At 40.7% G+C, this 22,617-nt stretch overlaps 1 protein-coding gene across 1 annotated transcript in view; it reads left to right on the plus strand.

The window, feature by feature from the left end:
- Positions 1-903: 903 nt before the first annotated feature.
- Positions 904-22,617, plus strand: part of PAK3 (p21 (RAC1) activated kinase 3) — a 420,017-nt gene continuing 398,303 nt past the window's right edge. The window contains exon 1 of the mRNA XM_036270656.1: positions 904-1,304. The gene's annotated coding sequence lies outside the window, so the exon portion shown is untranslated. The remainder of the gene's footprint in view (positions 1,305-22,617) is intronic.

A 22,617-nucleotide genomic window follows, 5' to 3' on the forward strand; every position in this document is an offset into this window, starting at 1 on the left:
TCTATAGAATACAAATAATTATATTTTCTTAACCTAACTCACAAAGGTGATATGGTAGGGATCCCATTATTAGGGAGTGCTTTGTAAATCCCAAAGTGCTCTACAAGTGTAAGCCATTAGGCAAGATAAAGTGAAATGCTCAATAGGTTATCAGGGAAAAGATGACTTTCAGCGGGAATCTAAGCAAGGGGATCACCAAAATTGACTCACAGGGAAAATTGTGCCTCTCAAAGTTGCTTTCCCTTATCTTAGTTTAAGGGGTGCAGATCTAAACTGGGTTTCCCCCTGGATCCATGATGATCTTCAACTCTCTGACTTTTAGGAAACCAGTCTTATTCTTATCTAAACTGAGTACCTCACTCCTAGAGAGAGAGTGGCATGTCCATTAAATGACCCCTTGACACCAGTAAAGCTGGGGATGTGGATAATGATGACTGTGTAAGCAGATTAAAAAGTAGAGCATTGGTTTTATGCCACTTTGGTTACAAGCACCAAGGTACTGCAGTGGGGTGAGAGACAGGAGAAAAGGCAGGATGTAATCCTGCATGAAGTTATGGGTACCTCAACTCGTGAAGGTCAATCCCAACTTAGAACAGAAATTTCCTTCTGGGTAGCTCAGGCAGCACTCAGCACAGTGTGAGCGCTTACACAATACTGTGTGATAGTGATAGTGCCTGTCCTTGGTCTCTTTCTATTATCCTTGGCTATGGGCTTTCTAGAGATATGTTCAGATGCAAGCTATCACAGCCCAGAAAGAAGACTGGAGGGAAGGGTGTGGACATTAATGGCAGGCCTAGAGCTTTGGTACTGAAGCCTTTCTCCCCGCCCTGGTTCCGTCACCCACAACCCCCATCCCCATGCAGGCAGTCAAGCTTGAGAGACTGAAAGGGTTTCACTTCCGCCTGGCTGCGGAACCACAAGTTACAGTCTAGGTAGGAACTGGGATAATCATAGTCAAAATATACCCAGATGCTCTCACACACCCAGACGCGCGCGCATCCCTGGACCTTGGGGCGCACGCCAGCCCACGCCCAGCCCACCCAGCCCTGCCTCACGCCAGAGCATCCTCAGCAGCTGCCACTGAAGCAGCCTCCTCCTCCTTCCTCTCCTCTTCCTCCTCCTCCTACTGCCGCTGCGCCGCCGCAGCAGCCGCCTCTGCTGCTGTGTCTCCTATCCCTTCTCGTCCTCCTTCTTCCCCCAGTTTCTGCTACACCTCCCAACCCCGGCGCCTTCTGCTTGGCGGCTTAGGGCAGAACCCTCAGCAGCAGCTTCCCCTCGCTCTCGCAGAGAAAAGGCTGGAACAGGTCTGTGTGGGGACGCTTTGTTGCGGGCTGTTGGAGCGCTAAGAGCCGCTGGGAGGGCAAGGGGCGACGGGAGGGTAGATTATTTTATCAGTTTTTGGTCTTTTTTCTATGAAAAGATGGAGTGCGATGGGGTGAAAAGGCGCTGGATCCCTTTTCCAGTTCGCTGTTCCTCTTGCTTCGAGGCGAGAGAACAGAGAACACCTAAGATGCCCAGACTCCTGCTCTCCGCCCACCCCTAAAGCTCTCTTTCTTTGCCTCCCCCGCCCCCCAGCTCCTTTCATCCACTGCTCAGAGCTGAGCTTTCTCTTGTTCTTGGAGCTTATGACCGGGGCGGGAGGGGTGGATGGAGTCATTCAGCGGGGCACCTGGGTGCATGGGGCTTTGTTACATATAACAAAAACCAGTCCTCACTAGCTTCCAGTTCCAGGCTAGGCTGCAGTCTGCGGGGGGTGTGGGGTGTGGGCTGGGCAGACTAGGGAGGTGAGAGAATGTGAGGGGGCACTCCCTGTTTGAGACAGGGCACACACGAATGCAGTGGTGTGTGCCACGGAGATAGTGCAGGTTTTGTGTGGGATTCAGTGAACGTAAGTGGTGTGTGTGTGTGTGTGTGTGTGTGTGTGTGTGTTCGCGCTCACCACGGGGCTGGGCTACTCTTGGCATTACATGTCCTTGGGTATCATCCCATGCCAAGACAGATTGCAGTAATATGCAGGTGGATCAAGTCCAACATATTCTGCCCACATCGGAAGGGTAATGATGGTTTCAAAGTGGTGGAAATCCCCCCAGCTGGGGCTCTTGTTTAGGATATTATGAATGTGGAAAATTTTAGCCAGGTTGACCAAATCTTAATGGACATAGTTATTGTTCCCTTAAAAATGCCCAACTTTCTTAGCGGGTTTCCCTCTCTCAACCAATGAGCATCCAAAGCTCTTACAGTGATCTCTGCAGTAACCACTCCACCTTTAATCAGTGGATCTGCATTTCTTTTTAAATATGTTTTTATTGATTTTAGAGAGAGAGGGGAAAGGGGAGGGAGAGAGAGAGACATCAATGAGAGCCATGCACCGGCTGCCTTCCACAACTCAGGCATGTGCCCTGACCAGGAATCGAACTTGAGACCTCTTGGGGCATAGGATGACATTCAACCAACCTAGCCACACGGGCCAGGGCCCTCATTTCTTCTTCACTGTAGCGATGTCAGTGGTGGGCTAGGATGTAGAGATGTATGTTTGGAGAAAAAGGAACACCCTAAATGAAGTTTTGTATTAGTTGTGAATTTGTATTAGAAGGTTTTTTTGGTTTGTTTGTTTGTTTGTTTTATTTTATTCTTGAACCATAAGGTATGACTTGGTATGGCCATTATTTTTTAACTCAAAGAAAGAAGAGATTGCCTGGCTGGTGTGGCTCAGTGGATTGAGCATCAGTTCCATGGACTCAGAGGACCTGGTTTTATTCCTGATCAGGGCACATGCCCCTGTTGTGGGCTTGATCCCCAGTAGGGGGCGTGCAGGAGGCAGCTGATGGATGTTTCTATCTCACATCAATGTTGATCTCCCTCTCCCTTCCTCTCTCTCTAAAACAAATAAATAAAAACATGTTTTAAAAAGAAGAGATCAATAAAAATGAACAAAATTGCTAAACCTTTTCTTTTACATTTTTTTGTGGTTTTAATAAAGGATTGCTTTTACAAGGTCCAAAAAATACAGTTAAGGATAGTGATCATTTAAACAACCAACATTTATTAAAGACCTGTTATGTGCCTGTAGTAAAGTTTTGGAAGTATGGAAATGAATAAAACATTTCAGCTCTTAGAGAGTGCACAGTCTGATAGGCAAGATAGAGTGTATAAACAGACAATTATAGTAGAGTTTGACAAGGGACAGGCAGGATACTATGAGAGAGCACAGAGGAGGGATGCCTGCCTGGGGGCAGAGGGTATGATCAAGAAAGCCTTCACTCTGGAAAAGACACTTGAGTGACTCTTGAATAATTAATTCACCAGGTGGCGAAGTTGAAGGAATGCGTCTAAAGGCAGAGGAGTCATCCTTAAATAAGACTGCAAGGGGTCTTCATAGCGTTACTGTCACATTCTCAACAAATTCAGAATGAACCTCCCTAGACTGGGATGGTGATTAATGGTGAATCCAAAAGGAGCTATTATTGGGTGGGGGGAGGTAGAAGAGGATATAGGTGGAAAATGGTAATGGAAGGAGACTTGACTTGGAGTGGTGAACACACAATGCAATATACAGATAATGTGTTCTAAAATTGTACACCTGAAACCTATATAATTTTATAAACCAATGTCACCACAATAAATTTAGTTTAAAATTTAGTTAAATTAAAAAAAAAAAAAAAGGAGCCAATATTGCAGATTGATAAGGACTGAAATACATCTCCATCTTAAGAAATGTCTAGGTCATTTATTAATACTGGAGTGTCTTGATTTAAGTAAATATGGTATATATAAATATGTATTTAAAAGGCAAATGAACTAGATGGATAGTATTCACATTGCAGTTTGTTGTTTTACAAAAGGATTCATAATCAGGTCATCTTAAATAACAGTGCCCATCATACCTTTGCAGTTAATTTTTTACCCAAAATATATTTACACAGAATTTTTTACATAGCCAATGGATGGTATACCAGAGAAAGGTATACCTGTATCGCATATTGCACAGATGTAACCAATTTCAACAGAGGCATTTTCCCTCATGGAGTCGATGTTTAATAAGTACTGTAATGAAACATGAACATAGCAGTAGTAAATATTAAATCCATTGTGTGTTCCTTTATCACTTGAATTGTATATAAAATACAAATGAACCAGCATAGGGTCTTTAGAGATATTTACATTTTAGGTACTTTTAGTGTCACTAGTAATTAATAATAGTACAATATTCTGTGTTGTATGTGAGTTTTGAAATGGATATATGATGAGTACTATAATACTCATGTGATTAAGCCAGAACAGGTACACATTCTGAGTCATCCTCTTTTGTGGGTTTGGTGCTGATTCCATGGGCTGATGAGAGGCACTGGAAATGAACTTAAGAGACAAATGTAAGAGCATAAGCTCTGAGGGCTTAGACCAATATCCTAAGCACTTCCTCCCATAAATGAAGACCAAAAATATCCCTGAGTTCTATTTGAAAGAAATTTCAGCAGAATTAGGTGAACTTGAATTGACTTCCTCCCTAGTCTGGCCAGTGCCCTATTGCAGATGAAATGATGGCTTGGGGTCCTTTGGGCACACCAAGGTCCTTTGTTTACTGGCTGTCAGTGCTACAAGGTATTAGGCAATATTTCTTTTTAAAAATATTATTTTTATTGATTTTAGAGAGAGAGGAAGGGAGAGAGAGAGAGAAACATCAATGAGAGAGAATATGGATTGGCTGCTTCCTACATGCCCCCTGCACTGGGAATTGGACCCACAACCTAGGCCTATGCCCTGACCGGGAAAGGAACCTGTGACCTCTTGGTACATGAGTCAATGCTCAACCACTGAGCCACATCAGCCGGGCTAAGCAATATTTCTAAGAAATCCCCATGGCTTGGGCTGGAATAGAATTGATCTGTCTGCTACAACAATACTCAGATTATTAGTTTAATGGACAGACTAGTGCTTTTCATTGTGGGTTCCAAAGAAGACTAGTTTCATGGGATAATAGTAGGTGTCACACACACACACACACACACACACACACACACACACACAGAGTTTTGTGGTCAAGTTTAATTTAGGAGATTTCTTACTTAAACAGAAACAGGTTTATTTAATGCAGGGCTTCTAAAAGCTTTTACTAGGCTAATATATATAGTGACTGTCCAGGCGAATAGGATATGCAATATTACCCAGATGCATTTGCCCACAGAACTTGGTGTTCCAACAAACATTTGGTTGGACTGATGTTGAGAAGAACATTCTTTGGGCAATGACTGTTAAGAAAATTTCCTGCTGAGTTCAGAGGTTGTTGGTATCTTACTAAGTAAACTTGATGACTCGCTTCACCCCTCTAGGCTTCCCTTCCCCCATGTGTTAAACAGGCTGATAATAATCATTGCTCTCACAGACTGTAATGGCATGATGACAATTAAGATAGTATCTCTGCAAGTATTTTGAGCTCTTTAGAAGAATGGCTCGATATAAATTCAAATTTATTATGAAAGTGAAGTGAAGAATTAAGGCCATTATCCTAACAATTCAGGCACAAATCTTGTTTTTCTGTTGAGTTCTTGGGCAGATTGCCTCAGTTCTCTGTTCTGCTTTGATGGGAAAGAACTACCCTCATTGAACTTTGGGTGACTCAGTTATCTGGGCTTATTTCCTTACATATCCTGAAAATTTTAGTGTGGCCTTTATTTTCCTGGTCCAGAGGTATCATCAGTACAGCCTCAAGAAAAATTCCATCAATCAGAACACCCCATGATAACCAAAGAACCCTAGAGATGGGAATTAAGTTTAGTTGGAAAGTTGCTTTTATCTTTCAGACTCATTTTTTTGCAGAAACATTTCTAAAATGCCATCTTGGAAGCTAGCTGCTGCAAGGTTCATCTCCAGTGACCCCAATGCCCTATTTGCATTGGAGCCTGGTTTGCAGAAAAGGTTTCTTAAGCACAGTTTTGGAGTTCATTTTGCCAGTAGGAAGGTGTGGCCATCTTTAAGGAAATTTAAAGACAAAAGAAAAAACACTCATGTAACTAATGACCCTTCCTGTTTCCCTTGATTCTTCATTAATTCCCTCAACCTTTATTCTTTACAAGGTGCCTTCACAAAAGAATGGAGTTCTTGAGAATAATCATTGCAAGCTGGGTTTGGGGTAGAGACTGATATACAGGCCTTAGAGTTACTAGTTCTACAGTGCTCTGTTCATGGGCCAGCCATTCTCTGCATGAAAGCAGCAAGCTTCATTTGCAGTAGGAAAGATTTAGGTTAGCCACAGAAAAAAAACTGTATGGCTTGAAGATTGTGACACTAAAAAATGAGAGTAAAGTCATTCTCTGTTATGGAAAGTTTAGTGGAAATTATTGTCCAGTAGAGGAGATTAACAGAATGGTAGAGCTAAAAGTGTCTTTTGAAGTTTATCTGGTGCAAACCCTTTGCTTGAATGAGGAAAATGAGGAAGTGAAGTGAGTTGCCTAAGGTCACACAAGCTACTTCATGACCAAACAGAAGTCAGTCTAAAGCTTAAAACTGATACCTGCTATTATCTGTTGTCTCCTAGTGCTCTTTATACTAGACTTAACTATTTTCTTGTGTAGTTCAGGAGAAGGTGGATTGGCTCGTTAGGTGGACTTGGAGGGCATGTCCAGGCCTGAGTCGTGTGGGGTCTATGTGGCAGCTTTATCAGATGGATAGGTTTCTAGTGAAGCCCTAAAAGGCCATGCTTTCTCTCCCCCCTTCTTCTTGAGTATATGGTTGTCTGAGTTACCAAGACAAGCAGCAGGCTGGGAACTTGAGGTCTGGATGTTCTGCCTAGATACTACGTGGGTAAATTAATCATCCCAGTCCCTGTACTTTAGTGGTTATTATGTTTTTTGTGTATGAAAGACGTCCTTGATAATTTGATGAAAGCTACTGATATACTTCCCAAAGAAGGGCTCACATCCACTAACATGTGCATGCAATTTCAGGGTCAACTAGGGCTCATACTCTGCTGACTCTTGGTGGTGTTAAACACCCTAAAGTCACTTATAGATGCTTTCTAAGATTCTCAGAGCTGGGGTTGTCAACCTTAACTTGGAGGGAAATGGAAATACAGGGATGAGCCTTTCACCAAATAGACTGGGGGAGTAAGAGTTAGGATGGGATTTTTTTTGTTTTAAACTTATCTTTATTGTTGAATGTATTACAAATATACCCCCCTTCTCCCCCATTGACTCCCACCCCCCTCCTGTCTTCCACACATTATGGTCTCTGTCCCTTGGTTATGCATATATGCATATAAATTCTTTGGTTTATCTCTTTCTTCTCTCCTCCTCCTTCCATTTGAGGTTCCTCAGTTTACCAACCAATTTGTATTTAGTTCCTTCACCTTTTTCACCCATCTCCCCCAACCCCCCTCCCATCTGACAAAAAAACAAAAATTCTGTATCTATGAGTCTGTTTCTGTTCTGCTCCCTCATTTTGTTTGTAGATTCAGTTGTTGATAGATATGTATTTATTGCTATTTTGTTGTTCAAATTTTTGTTCTTCAAGAAGACCCATCAACATTTCATATAATACTGGTTTGGTGGTGATGAACTCCTTTAGGTTTTTCTTGTCTAATAAACTCTTTATATGTCCATTGATTCTAAATGATAGCTTCTTGGTGTGGACCTTTTTGGATTCATCTTGTTTGGGACTCTCTGTGCTTCCTAGACTTGTATGTCTGTTTCCTTCACCAGGCTAAGGAAGTTTCCTGTCATTATGTTTTGAAATATGTTTCCAATTTCTTGCTGTGTCTTCTCCTTCTGGCATGCCCATGATGTGAATGTTGATATGCTTGAAGTTGTCCCAGAGGCTCCTTGCACTATACTCATTTTTTTTTTTTTTTTTGATTCTTTGTTCTGATTGGGTGTTTTTTGTTTCCTTATATTCCAAATTGATGGTTTGCTTCTTAGCTTCACCTGCTCTACTATTGATTCCCTGTAAATTATTCCTTATTACAGTTAGTGCATCCTTCATTTCTGACTGGTCCTTTTTTATGCTCTTGAGGTCCTCTCTAAATTCCTTGACATTTTCAGTAAGTTCCTTGAAATGTTCACTAAGTTCCTTAAGCATGCTTATAAACAGTATTTTGAACTTTACATCTGTTAAATTGCTTATCTCAATTTTGTTTAGTTCTTTTCTTGGAATTTTGTTCTGTTCTTTCATTTGGGACATGTTTCTTTGTCTCCTCATTTTGGCTGCCTCCCTGTGTTTGTTTCTATGTATTAGGTAGAGTTGCTATGTATTCTAGGCTTCCTAGGATGTCCTGTTGTAGTAGGTGTCATGTAGGGTCCAGTGGGACAGCCTCCCTGGTCACCCCAACTCAGCCCTCAAGGTGTACTCCTCATGTGGACTGTCCACCCTTCTATTGTAATTGAGTCTTGATTGCTGTTGGCACATCAATGGGAGGGATTTAATTAGTTGCAAGGGCTGGCTGTGCCTATTGACCACTGACCTCTGACTACCTTGGAGGATCAGCAGGGCAGGGCCCTACCACACAGAGCAAGACTTACTTCAGCAGATCTCTGGTATCCACTGAGTCCACTCCTTGAGTGTGTCATTTGTGGAGGTGGTTGGATGGTGGTGCTTCAAAGTGGTCTGAAGCTGTCCACTGGGTGTACTGGCTCTGGGGCAAGGTCAGCCACTGCCTGTGTTCTACCTGGGGCCACCAGGCATAAGCTACAAAGTGATCTACAGATGGCTGCTTTTTTTTGCTGGTCTTGGAGTTGCCCAGGCAAACCCAAGCTGTGAACCAAGGCTGGCTGCTCCTAGTGCCAGGTTTGGGACCATTTAGCGAGAGGTATGGGGCTTTCTGAGGCCAGATGCTGCTTGTTTGAAAGATTTTAGAAAAGTATGAAGCATGAGCCAGACAGGCCAATCCTATGGTAAAGCCACTGGGGCAGTTTGGGTGCGCTTGAAAGTTGGGTGGAGCAGGGCCTCAGGGAATCACCAGGGTGGGGCTAACTGTATGAGCCAGGTTACTGAAGTTACAGATATGGTGCTTGTCTGCTGCCCCTTTGGAGGAAGGGCTCTCCAAAGGAACAATGGTCTCTATCAGCAGGTCTATTCAGGAGAAAGATGCCTCTCCAGTTCTTGCCCCAGTGCCAAACAACTCAATTATTTCCTGTATGTATCTGGTGCCTTTCAAGCTGCCTCCCCTATGCTGGATCCTGGAGGGAGGGAGTTCGAGTAAGTCCAAGTGTGGGCCCTTTAAGAGGAACTGCCTGGGGCTCCAGAACCTCAGTCTCCCTCAGCCTCAGTTCCCACCAGTTTTTATAGCCAGAAGTTTGGGGACTTCTCTTCTTGGCACTGGAACCCTGAGCTGGGGAGCCTGGTGTGGGATGAGGACTCCTTGCTCCTCAGGGAGGACCTTCCCAGCCAAGGTATTCCTCCTGATTTTTATCCTCCACACATGGGTGTGGGACCAATCCATCTGCACCTCCGCCCATCCTACCAGTCTCCATGTGGCTTCTTTAATTTTGTAGTTGTAGGAATTCCCTTCAGCTCAATTTCAGACAGTTCTGAATGATGGTTGTTCTTTAGTTTAGTTTTAATTTTGATGTGGTTGTGGGAGGAGGTGAGTACTGCATTTACCTACACCACCATCTTGACTGGAAGTCCTGGAATTTCTTTAGGCTAAAAGGTGGGATTGAATCCTGGCCTATGGGTGAAAACAGAAAAGGAATTGAACTGAATAGCATTTCCCCTTCTCACAAATTTATGAAAAAGAAGAGGGTAAATGAGGTATGGCTGGAAGACTGATGGGATATTTGGATGGATGGGAAAGAAAGGTCATTCTAGAAAGGGTATTGATCACACCACAATTGCATGAAATGAAACTCTTCTAAAAGAAAGTGACAACCTTTTTATTTCTTTCCAGCATTTCTTCCCCTAGTTCAAATTCTAAATAGCAATAGCTCATGGCTTTGGGTATTAGAAATTTTCTTAGATGGTAGAACACCATGTCCTTTAAGAGGACATTTTCAGAGGCTGGGAGTGGGAGCTGGACATTGTAGGGGAATGGCACAGTTTGTCTCACTTCTTGATTAAAATAAGTATTTTTATCAAAATAATGTATGCTTATGCTTGTAGAAATAAAAATATGAAGTAGAATGTTCCTAGACTCTCTGCCACTGATCTCCCACTATGTTCACAGTTTTATATGTATCATTTTGTGCATTTTTATGAATACTCATATATTCATATTGATAAAATAATCAAAGGAGTGAACAATGCTCCACATACAGTTCTACAATATGCTTTTCATTTAATGATGTCAGGAGGGCTTTTCCTGCCAGTATAATGTTGTTGTTTCATTTGAAAAACATAGTACTCTTATCTGATTGTGACATAATTTCTTTAGTTCAACTTTTATTGATGAATTTTTAGATTATTTATAATTATTACAATTATTAAATATTGGTGCAACATACTTTCTTTTATATGTGTCTCTGCATATTATTGCAAGTGTTTGTGTAGTATAAATTCACAGTAGTAAAATTGGTAGTTTAGAATTTGGCTTGCCCATCTTTGATTTTTATAGAGCCCACCAAGAAGACTACAGCAACTTACATTCCCTCCAACAATGGCCATTTCTCCATGATCTTCCTCACCAATTTCAGATATTATTGATCTTTGTAATCTTTGACAATGTGATAGCTGAATAAAATCTTTTTATTTGCATTTTTGAATACTAGTGAGGATGAACATATTTTTATGTGTTTATTGGCCATCTGTATTTCTTCTGTGCTGCCACTTAATACTATTTGCTTGTTTTTCTATTGAGTTGTTCTTTCTTGTTTTGAGAACTGGTATTACTTTATATATTTCAGTAGTAACTACTTAACTGTTATCTATATTGCAAAAATATTAAGCAGTCTATTGTCTATCATTTAACTTTTGTTTCAGTGTCTTTCTTTTTTTAATTTATTTTTTATTTTTTTATTAATTAATTTATTTTTGTTACAGATGTTTCTCCTTTTCCCCCCACTGAATCCCCCTCCTCCTCCCTCCTCGCCCTGTCCCCAGCCCTGTTGTCCATGTCCATTGTTCATGCATACATGCATATAAGTTCTGTGGTTTATCTCTCCCCCTCACCCCCTCTTCTGGAGATAGTCAGTCTGTACCCCACTTCCATGTCTCTGGGACTACCCCATTCCTCAGACTGTTATGTTCATTATCCACAAACAAGTGAGATCATATGATACTTGTCTTTCTGTGTTTGGCTAGATTCGCTTAGGATGACACTTTCCAGGTCCTTCCATGTTGTCTCAAAGGATAAGAGATCTTTCTTTCCTACAGCTGCATAGTTCTCCATTGTGTATGTGTACCACAGCTTTTTTATCCATTAGTCTACTGATGGGCATTTGGTCTGTTTCCAGATCTTAGCTACTGTAAATAGTGTTGCTACAAACACGGGGGTACATATATTCTTTCTGATTGGTGTTTCAGGCTCCTTAGGGTATATTCCTAGAAGTGGGATCACTGGGTCAAATGGAAGTTCAATTTTTTTAATTTTTTGAGGTAACACCATATTGTTTTCCATAGTGGCTGCACCAGTCTGCATTCCCACCAGCAGTGTACTAGAGTCCCCTGTCTTTCAATATACAGAAATGTTTCAACATTGTAAAAATCATAGTTGTCACTCTGTGCCTTCATGAGCACTCAATGCCACAGTGGACATCCTTGGACTATATAATACACATTTGGCTAGTTATTTTATTAACCAATTCCTAGGATTGGATTTGCTCAGTTATATTTTTCTAGATTTTGCAAAATTGCTCTTTGACATGTTTTTACTAATTATACTCCAACCACAGTATATAAAAGTACATTCTGCTCCCCCTCTTGATATCTTCTGATAGTTCAGATTTTGCTTCTTTAATCAAGTGTTAGGCCTGAGTTCATATTTGGCACCACAAAAAGCTTGGAACAGAAATTCTTAACTGCATATAAAGCACATGTAATGCATGTTTCCCCTTCAATTATTTAAGCAAACATGCTTTTTAATTCATTTCCCACGAGAACTGTGTTGAATGCATTTTCCAACATCAAGTTCCTCTAAATTTTCTGTGAAATGAATGACCATTTAGGGTAATTTCTGCTGGCAGCAGCCACAGCAGCAGACAATGGCAAACTAACTTTAGAGATGTACCATGTAAGACGCTTGAGATAAAGCTGCTGCTGCATCTTCACTGACCTCTGAGATTGGCTAGATTTTTCCTGAATTTTCACAATCTGAGTGCTGAGTAGGAGCCAGGTTCTATCCAACTTGGCTTCCTGCAAAGAGGATGTGTTGGAGGCTCTCCCATGAGAAGTTATTGTAACACATATAAACAGTGATGTCACCCACTGCAAAGGGAATAGTACCAAACAGGTACAGGTGTAGCTTTCCCCCTCACTCTGCCTGGGCTTCTTTTATCTCTTTTCTGCCAACATCCAGATAAGTCAAAGGGAATTTGGTGTTTGCTTTAGGCCAAGGATAGGGTCTATAGTTTATGAGAAGATCAAAATCAGTGTGGTTGTTTGTGTGGCTTAAGAACTAATTTTGTCTGAAGAGAGTCAGTAGCAACCTTAAAATCCCCTGGGGTTTCAGAGCAGTGGAGGGAGCATGAAAGTGTGGTGATAGTTGTTATCCACTTTACAGGTGGAAAAGACTCCTCTGGAAAGGAGAAATGCTCTGAGTTGGACACTTCTAGAAAATACTCCTGACAAAGCCCCCAGCCCCAATACTTGCTAGATAAAAATTTGTCACCTTCTCTTCCCTATAGATGGATATAGCTGCTTTTAAGTGTAATGTCCTCATTTGATAGATTTTAGAATGTCCTTTGTACTTACCCATCCATCAATTTACCTAGTGTGGTACTTAACACAGCCCACCCCTGGGATGCCTATAAGCTATCAGAAAATGGGTGGGTAATTGTCCCCAAAGGAATAATTTGGATTATTTGAACTATTAACAATTATGATTTGTGGTTTTCCACTTACCTCAAAATCTTGGAATTTGGCAAATGGCTTTAGAGTCTACCTAATATTTATTTCTTTGTTTTCTTTTAAATGTTTGGACTAAAATGAGGGTATTTCACAGAGCAAGTGATGGCCAGATAATATAATTACTAATATTTGCTGCCTTAGGGGGAAAATAAGACATTGGTTGTTAAGCTAATAAATGTCCAATCTTAAAGTTAGGGCGTCTCTTCCTCAATGCTGAATAATTTAAAACTGAAACATTATAGCAGCAAATATGGTTGCTACACATAAATCATGTGATACATTTCTTCTTTTGCATGCTCAAAAAAGAAAGACCATATTTTGTTTTATTTTAAAAACTATGCTTGCTGCTTTCAGTACAACTGGGGGTTGTCATATTTGGTTTTCTAATGAATTATTCTATAAACATTGCATTGTTTTTATTTTATTTCATTTTATTTTTTCTTGAATCTGTTTTTATTAATTTATTTATTTTTGTTACAGATGTTTCTCATTTTTCCCCCACTGATTCCTCCCTCTCTTCTCCCCCAGCCCTGTCCCCAGCTTTGTTGTCCATGTCCATTGTTCATGCATACATGCATATAATTTCTGTGGTTTATCTCTCCCCCACCACCCCATCTTCAGAGGAATGTCAGTCTGTACCCCACTTCCATGTCTCTGGGACTACCCATTCCTCAGACTGTTATGTTCCTTATATTCTGCAAATAAGCGAGATCATGTGATATTTGTCTTTCTCTGCTTGGCTTGTTTCGCTTATTTCATTTAGCATAATACTCTCCAGGTCCCTCCATGTTGTCTCAAAGGATAAGATATCTTTCTTTCTTACAGTTGCATAGTACTCCATTGTGTATATATACCACAGCTTTTTTATCCATTTGTCTACTGATAGACATTTGGGCTGTTTCCAGATCTTAACTATTATATATAGTGCTGCTATGAACATGGGGGTACATATATATTCTTTCTGATGGGTGTTTCAGGCTTCTTAGGGTATATTCCTAGAAGTGGGATCACTGGGTCAAATGGCAATTCAATTTTTAATATTTTGAGGTAATACCATATTGTTTTCCATAGTGGCTGCACCAGTCTACATTCCCACCAGTAGTGTACTAGGGTCCCCTTTTCTCCACACCCTCGCCACCACTTGTTGTTTGATGATTTGTTGATGGTGGCCATTCTGACAGGTGTCAGGTGATACCTCATTCTTGTTTAAATTTGCATCTCTCTGATGATTAGTGATGTTGAGAATTTATTCATAAGTCTCTTAGCCATTTGTATGTCCTGTTTGGAGAGGTGTCTATTTAGTTCCTCTGCCCATTTTTTAATTGTTTTTTTTTTTTTTTTTTTTTTTGGTCTTCCCTTTGTGGAATTGTATGAGCCCTCTACATATATTGGAAATTAACCCCTTATCTGATATATCACTAGCAATTATGCTCTCCCATATAGTGGGTTGTCTTTCCATTTTGATGATTGTATCTTTTGCTGTGCAGAAGCTCTATTAATTACTTTTTCTTTTTCTTTTTTTTATGATATTTTTTTCAGATAGAGTGGGAGAGAGAGAGAGAGAAACATCGACGTGAAAGGGACACATTGAGTGGTTGCCACCCTCACAACCCAACCAGGGCCGGGGACAAACTGCAACCGAGGTACATGCCGTTAGCGGGAATTGACCCAGGTCTCTCTGGACCGCAGGCTAATGCTCGAACCACTGGCCAGGGCACTGTACAGATGCTCTTGAGTGTGATGTAGTCCCATGTGTTCCATTTCTCCTTTGTTTCTGTTGCCTTAGGTGATGTATCAGTGAAAATTCTGCTGTGTGTGATGTCTGAAATATTGTTGCCTACAGTTTCTTCTAGGTTTTTTATGGATTCATGAGTGACATTTATGTCTTTTACCCATTTTGATTTTATTCTTGTATATGGTGTAAGTTGATGGTCTAGTTTCATTTTTTTTTTTTTTTTTTTGCATGTAGCTGTCCAATTTTCCAACACTATATATTAAAGAGGCTATCTTTACTCCATTGTATTCTCTTGCCACCTTTGTCAAATATTAACTGAGCATAATGTCTTGGGTCCATTTCTGGGTTCTCTGTTCTGTTCCACTGGTCAATATGCCTGTTCTTGTGCCAGTAGCAGGCTGTTTTGATTACAGTGGCTTTGTAGTATAACCTGAAATCTAGTAATGCGATCCCTCCAACTTTGTTTCTTTTTCAAGATTGCTGTGGCTATTCGAAGTCTTTTTTGGTTCCATCTGAACTTTTGTAGTATTTGTTCTAGTTCTGTGAAGTATGTTGTTGGTATTTTGATGGGGATTGCATTGAATATATAATTTGCTTTGAGTTGTATGTACAGTTTAATGAGGTTAATTCTTCCAATCCATAAACAAGGTATGTACTTCCACTTTTTTATATCTTTCTCTATTTCTTTTTTTTCAAATAACCTGTAGTTTTCTGTGAATAGCTCCTTTATTTCTTTGGTTAATTTTATTCCTAGGTATCTTAATTATTTTGCGCCATGGTAAATGGGATTGTATGTTTAGTTTTTCTTTATGTGAGTTCATCATAGGTGTATAAGAATACCATTGATTTCTTGACATTAGTTTTGTATTCTGCTACTTTGCCAAATTCATTTATTAAGTCTAGTAATTTTTTCATGGAGTTTTGGGATTTTCTACGTATAGTATCATGTCATCTGTGAATAACGACAGTTTCACTTCCTCCTTTCCAATTTAGATCCCTTTTATTTTTTCTTCCTGTGTGATTGCTGTTGCTAATACTTCCAGGACTATTTGAAATAATAGTGCCGAAAGTGGGCATCCTTGTCTTGTTCCTGTTCTTAATGGAAATGCATTTTTTTTTTTGCCCATTGTGTATGATGTTGGCTGTAGATCTTTCATATATGTCTTTTATTATGTCGAGATATGATCCCTCTATTCCCATATTGCTGAGCGTTTTTTATCAGAAATGGCTGCTGAATTTTGTTGAATGCTGTTTCAGGATCTATTAATATGATCATATGATTTTTATCTTTCATTTTGTTTATGTGGTGTATCACGTTTATTGATTTGAGAATATTGTACCAGCCTTGCATCCCTGGGATGAATCCCACTTGGTCATGGTGGATAATTTTTTTGGTGTATTGCTGGATCTGATTTGCTAGTATTTTGGCATTTAAGTTCATCCTGGTCATTGGCCTTTAGTTTTCTTTCTTTGTAGTGTCTTTGTCTGGTTTTGGAATTAGAATTATGTGGCCTCATAAAATGAGTTTGTAAGTCTTTCTTGTTCTTGAATGTTTTGAAATAATTTGAGGAGAATGGGTATTAGTTCTTCTTCAAATGTTTGGTAAAATTCCCCCATGAAGCCGTCGGGGCCTGGGCTTTTGTTTGCTGGGAGAGTCTTGATTACATCTTCAATTTCTTTTGTTTTTATTGGTCTGTTCAAGTTTTCTATCTCTTCCCGGTTCAGTTTTTGGAGACTATGTGTTTCTAGAAATTGGTCCATTTCGCTTAGATTGTTGAATTTGTCGCCATATAATTGTTCATAGTATTTGTTAACGATTCTTTGTATTTCTGTGGTGTCAGTTATTGTATCTCCTCTTTCATTTCTGATTTTGTGTATTTGGGTTCTCTCTCTTTGTTTCTTGTTGAGTCAAGTTAAGGGTCCATCAGTCTTGTTTATCTTTTCAAAGAACCAGCTGTTCATTTAATTGATCCTTTGAATTTTTTTTTTTTTTTTTTTGGTCTCCATGTCATTTCTGCTCTGATGTTTACTAGTTCCTTCCTTCTACTTGCTCTGGGGATTTCTTTTGTTTGCTTTCTAGTTCTTTAAGTGTTGAGGTTAGATGGTTTATTAGAAATTTTTCTTGCTTCTTGAGGTAGTCGTGTAGTGCTATGAAATTCTCTCTCAGAACTGCTTTCGCTTCATCCCATAGCTTTTGTGTTGTTGTGTGTTCATTTTCATTGGTTTCCAGGAAGTTTTTAATTTCTTCCTTGATCTCCATGGTAACCCATTCATTATTCAATAACATGCTATTTAGCCTTCATGTTTTCAAATATCTTTGCTTGTTCTTGTTGCAATTGATTTCTAGGTGCATGCCATTGTGATTTGAAAAGATGCTTGATATGATTTCAATCTTCTTGAACTTGTAGAGACTTAGCTGGTGTCCTAAGGTGGTCTATCTTTGAGAATGTCCCATGTGCACTTGAGAAGAATGTGAATTCTGCAGTTTTGGGGTGTAATTCTCTGTAGATGTCTATGAAATCCATTTGTTCTAGCGCTTCATTTAGAGTCTGTGTTTCCTTGTTAATTTTTTTGTCTAGAAGATCTATCCAGTGATGTCAGGGGGGTGTTGAAGTCCCCTGCTATGATTATATTGCTGTCGATTTTTCTTTTGAGTTCTCCCAGAAGATGTTTAATATATCTTGGTGCTCCTATATTGGGTGCATATATGTTTGCCTTCCTGTTGGACAGATCCTTTCAATATTATTAAGTGGCCTTTTTTGTCTTTATTTATGGCCTTCATTTTGAAATGTACTTAATCAGATACGTGTTTTGCTACCCCAGCTTTTTTTTTTTTTTTCCTTTCCATTTGCTTCAAAATTTATTTTCCATCCCTTCACTTTCAACCTATGTGAGTCTTTTGTTGTGTGGTGGGTCTCTTGAAAACAACAGATATGTGAATCATGCTTTCTTATCAGGTAAGCTACTCTGTGTCTTTTTATGAGAGCATTCAATCCATTTACATTTAAGGTGATTATTGATATGTACTTATTTATTGCCATTTTTGTTTAGTTAGGATATTTTTCTTCCTACTTCTTCTACTAATTATAGCAGTCCTTTTAGCATATCTTGCAGTGCTGATTTGGTGTTAATATATTCTCTTATTTATTTATTTATTTATTTATTTTTTGTATGTGAAGCTCTTTATTTGACCTTTTATTTGAATGATAGCTTTGCTGGATAGAGTAGTTTTGGATTCTGATCCTTGTTTTGCATGACCTTGATTACTTCATACCTCTCCCTTTTGGCCTATAGTATTTTTGTTGAGAAGTCTGCTGAAAGCCTTATGGGGTTGCCTTTGTAGATAACCTACTGCTTTTCTCTTGCTGCCTTTAGAATTCTTTCTTTGTTTTTAATTTTTGGCATTTTAATTACTATGTGTCTTAATGTGGGCATTTTTGCGTTCTTCTTACTTGTGGCTCTCAGTGCTTTTTGAATTTGAATGCCTTCTTCCTTCACCAAGTTAGGAAAGGTCTGTCACTATTTCTTGAAATATATTCTCTAACCCTTGCCCTTATTCTTTCTGTTCATGGACTCCTATGATGCGAATGTTATTAGGTTTCCAGTTGTCCCACAGTTCTCTTAAGCTATCTTCCTGTTTTTTTAATAATTTTTTTCCTTTTGGTTTTCTGAGTGGTTGATTTTTATACCCTGTTTCTAATTCATTGATTCGGTCCTCAACTTCATCTACTCTGCTGTTTATTTCTTCCAATGTGTTCCTAATTTCTGCTATTTTATTCTTCATTCCCACTTGGTTGGTTTTCAGGGTTTCTATATCTTTACTCATGGTGCTTATGTCCTTACTCATGCTGTTCAGCTTCCTCAAGATCATGGCTCTGAACTCTACCTCTGATTATTTGCTTAGTTGAATTTCATTTATCTCATCTTTGATAGAGTTCTCTTGTTTTTTTTTTATTTGGGATTTGTTTCTTTGTTTCACCATTTTGGCTAACTCAATGGGTTTTGGAGCCTGCCAAGTATTTCCTGTGGCTGTTGGTGTTCTGCCATTTGTGGCTCCCCCTACCGGGTTTGGAAGAGCCTGGGTGGGCCCACGTTAAACACAACTGCCATGTATTACTTTCCTGGGTAGATTTGCAAGCCCTGGAAAGGTTCAGTTATCCTCTAGCTTTTTCCTGGTAGTTAGTAGTCTCATTTACTCAGTGCCTTGGAATGTAGCCCTGGTGTTTTGCATAAGAGGATTTCCAGAGTGTGAGATAGATGCTTGTTATTAATGAGCCTCAGTTTGCATATTTTTGTTTCACATGGGAATGGCTGAATCTCTGATGGAGGGGCGCTACTGCTTTTTCCCACAGCTTGGGAAGGAGCACACTGGCCCCCATCCTTTGTGGCCACAACTCAGCAAACACACTGAATACCCTCTAAATCCTGGGTATCCCCACAGAGTTTCAGCCAGTCTTCTCTCCCTCTGTTGTATAGCCCCCAGGTAAGTGACTGTGACTATTTTAGTGCTCTGTCCTGGCTCTGTGCTCTGTGGTGCTGTCTTGGTCTTTATTCACCAACGCCCTGCTCACAGCTAAGACTGCTGCTGTCCTTGGGCTCCCAGCCTGCCACCCTCTCGTGACTTCGCATATCCTACCAGTATCCCTGGTTATACGGTCTTGTCCTGCTGCTTTTCTGTTGATTTTTTCTGAGGATTTGTCTTTATTTTAGTTGTAATACTCATTTTGTCCTGGGAGATCGTCTGTGTAGCTTCCATTCACTCCACCTCCATTTCCATATCCTCCAAGCTTATCTTGTGTGCAGCTGGGTCATACAAGCCTCTCTGATGCCCCGGACCCTGCAAGTCCCACAGGTAACTGCATGGCACAGTCCCTTTGGAGACCTGGCTATGCCTATATGACTGGCTGCTGGGTCGCACAGGCCTCTCTGGTGGCTCAGCACCCCGCAGGTCCCCTAGGTAACTAGATCACACAGTCCCTGCTGGGTTGCACAGGCCTCTCTGGTGCCCCCATACCCTGCAGTTCCCATGGGTGGGCAGCTGGATTGCACCAGTCTCTCTGGGGCTCAAGTTTCCCACTGTTTTTGTGAGCTATTGGACCACACAGACTTTTGTGGAGCCCTAGGTCTTGCCACTGGTGGCTAGGGAATATTGCTGCCCCATGGGCTCAAGTCCTGCTCAGCTTTTGCTGTAGTTTTTGGGGATGGGTCTCAGCTGCTGGTCTGTGCTTCTGTTACCTGGTGATGGATATCTGCTCCCCAGCCTCTGTTGCTGGGAATATATCTCAACTCTGATCGGGCTGCTACTATGGCAGATGGTGCTTGGCTCCGGGCTGTCTGTGGCTTCCACAGCTGGCACCTTGGGAGCTCCACTACTGTGCACCTGTCTGTGTTCACTCAGAGTGTACAGTGGTCTGATGGTGTCAGGTGTGCTGGTGGGCTCAACTTGCTGGGCCCTGGCCACTCCCACTGCCTCTTCCCAGGAAACACCCAGCATCTTCCAAAATTGTGGGACCTCCCCATGGCACAGGGAGAAGCACCGTGAGGGGCTGCTTACTATGGTAGCTGGTTGCTCCCATCCACAGCACAGGAACTTTCTGCTGAGAGGCTCTGCACTGCTTGGGTTTGGTCATCCACTTTCACATCCACTCATACTCTCTCACACACTGGCTCATTCTCTCACACACTCACCCTCCCTCTTGTCCTGCCCACCACCATCCTCTCTGCAGGTTGCATTGTTTTTAAACTGGGATTAGAAGCAGTTGGGGATACCTACCTCCATACTTAACTAGACAGGAAAATCTTATTTGAGTCAAACAGCTTTTGCAAATGGAGTTTACAGTGAATTGAGAGGCAGACAACCTGGGTTACAGTTCTGGTTTTGTTACTAATTAGCTGTGTGATGTTGAACAAGTGCTTACATGTCTCTGAGCCCAAGACTCCTCATATATACAATGAGGACAGAGTTAGGAATAGATTATACTGTAGTGCTTTTCACTTCAACAAAGCGTACTTGTCTCCAAATTTAAAGCTTGCTTTGTGACAGAATCACTTGAGATCACTTTAAAAAATATGTTTAAGTACTCACCTCATCCAACTGAATCTGAGACTGCAAGAGTGGATCCAAGAAATCTATGTGTTGACCAGCTCACTAGATGATTCACAGAAGGTCATAACTCTCTCCTGTGGTAACTTATATGAGGCAAGATCCCCTGGGCTTTCAGGCCTGAGGGAATGAAACCATTTTTCAAAGTGGTAAAGTAGCTCTGGCTTAGAAACCTATGATATGAGACTATATTTGGGAGGCGGGATTTTGACCTAGTTCCCTGGGGCTGGTTTCTGCAGAGGTCATTGGAGAGCAGAATGTTTGTTTAGTAACAGCAGGTCTGTATGAACAAACTGACCAGTTATTTAATAATAAGCATATTTTAAGCCCTTTAGCATGTACTCTTCAGTAGAAGCATTTCTGAGAAAGGACAAAGTGGTGTCCAGAACTCTCACCCTTTCTGCCAAAGCTCTCCTTTGAATCCTTCTTGAAGTTTCTATGCCTCCTTTGACTTTGTAAACTTTACTCTGTTTCTCTTCTCTTTATTAAATACACCGTGTTCCATTGGCTTTACTTGTTTCATGGGATTTCAACACCCAACTTTTTATGCCCTAACCTCTCCCTACCACCACTATACTTTAAAGAGCTTCTCCCCACCTATCAGCCCCTCCCTTTGTCACATCACTGATTTGTTGTTATTCAGCTATAGGTACTTTCTAAATAGTATCCTGTCCCCTAAATGCCAAATGTAAAGGAGTCAGCATCACTGTTCACTTTGCCCTACTTATTTTCTTATGTCTCAGCCCTCAGTTAATCACTTTAATACAGGAGAAATTGAAGCTAGAGAAATGCTTTTCCAAAGCAAACTTTCAGAGACAGCAAGTCTTTCTTTTTATATATAGCTGCCATTTATTGAGTTGTATGCCAGGTGTTGCACCACTCTCTTGGCGTGCATTATTTAATTTAATCCCTTTCACAACTCTATTAGGTAGGTACAAGTAGTATTCTCATTTTACAGAAGAGGAATCTGAGACTAAGGATAGCTAGTGACTTGCACATGCTCATTCAGCAGGTGAGTAGCAAAGTGGGTTTGTCTGTCTGGTCCTGGATCCTGAATGGTTAAATACAGTATCCTGCTGTTATAGGTTGCCTATGGTGATAAGGCTGGGTTATACCAAAGGTGAATATATAAAACAACAGATTTTCTTTGGTGTGAAGTCTGAACCTTGAAGAGTAGGAGTAACTTCAAACACCAGGACTTTGTTTTAATGACAGAATATTGCCAGGGCTAGTATTTATCATTGTAGGGGTGAAGCTAAGAGACTGGTTTGGATTTCTGAAAATTGATAACTGAGTAAACCTGTAACATTGGCATTGAGAAGCAAATTCCTGATACCCCTGTAACTATTGCTAGCTTTGTAAATCATGGGGATATGAAGCATACATGCTATTTTTCTCCTTTCACTCCCATCAGGAAACTGGTACCAAAGTTTTAGATGACCAGAGGTTGGGAATGATCTCCTGAATGCTCTCAGCAAAAGGGGAATTGCATGGGGGGAGTAGCAAGGGGGAGATCCCAGAATAGGGTGAAAAACAGTCTTGTTTGCTTGGATTCACTGGTTTCCAGCTCACCCAAGTCCTTCTTGTCTGGGTCTCATTAACAAGCTTGCAGCATGTAGCAAGGGATATTTGGCATCCTTCAATATAGACTAATTGAACAAGGATTGATATGACTCAAACTTCTGAGCGCAACAAATTTACAGAGAGTTCCAAATTATACCCATGGGACCGAATCTATCATCAAGCCCTAACCTAATACCCCATTTGAAGGATCCCAACTTCTCACTTT

The sequence above is a fragment of the Molossus molossus genome, unplaced genomic scaffold (assembly GCF_014108415.1).
Source record: "Molossus molossus isolate mMolMol1 unplaced genomic scaffold, mMolMol1.p scaffold_m16_p_2, whole genome shotgun sequence".
Taxonomy (NCBI): Eukaryota; Metazoa; Chordata; class Mammalia; order Chiroptera; family Molossidae; genus Molossus; species Molossus molossus.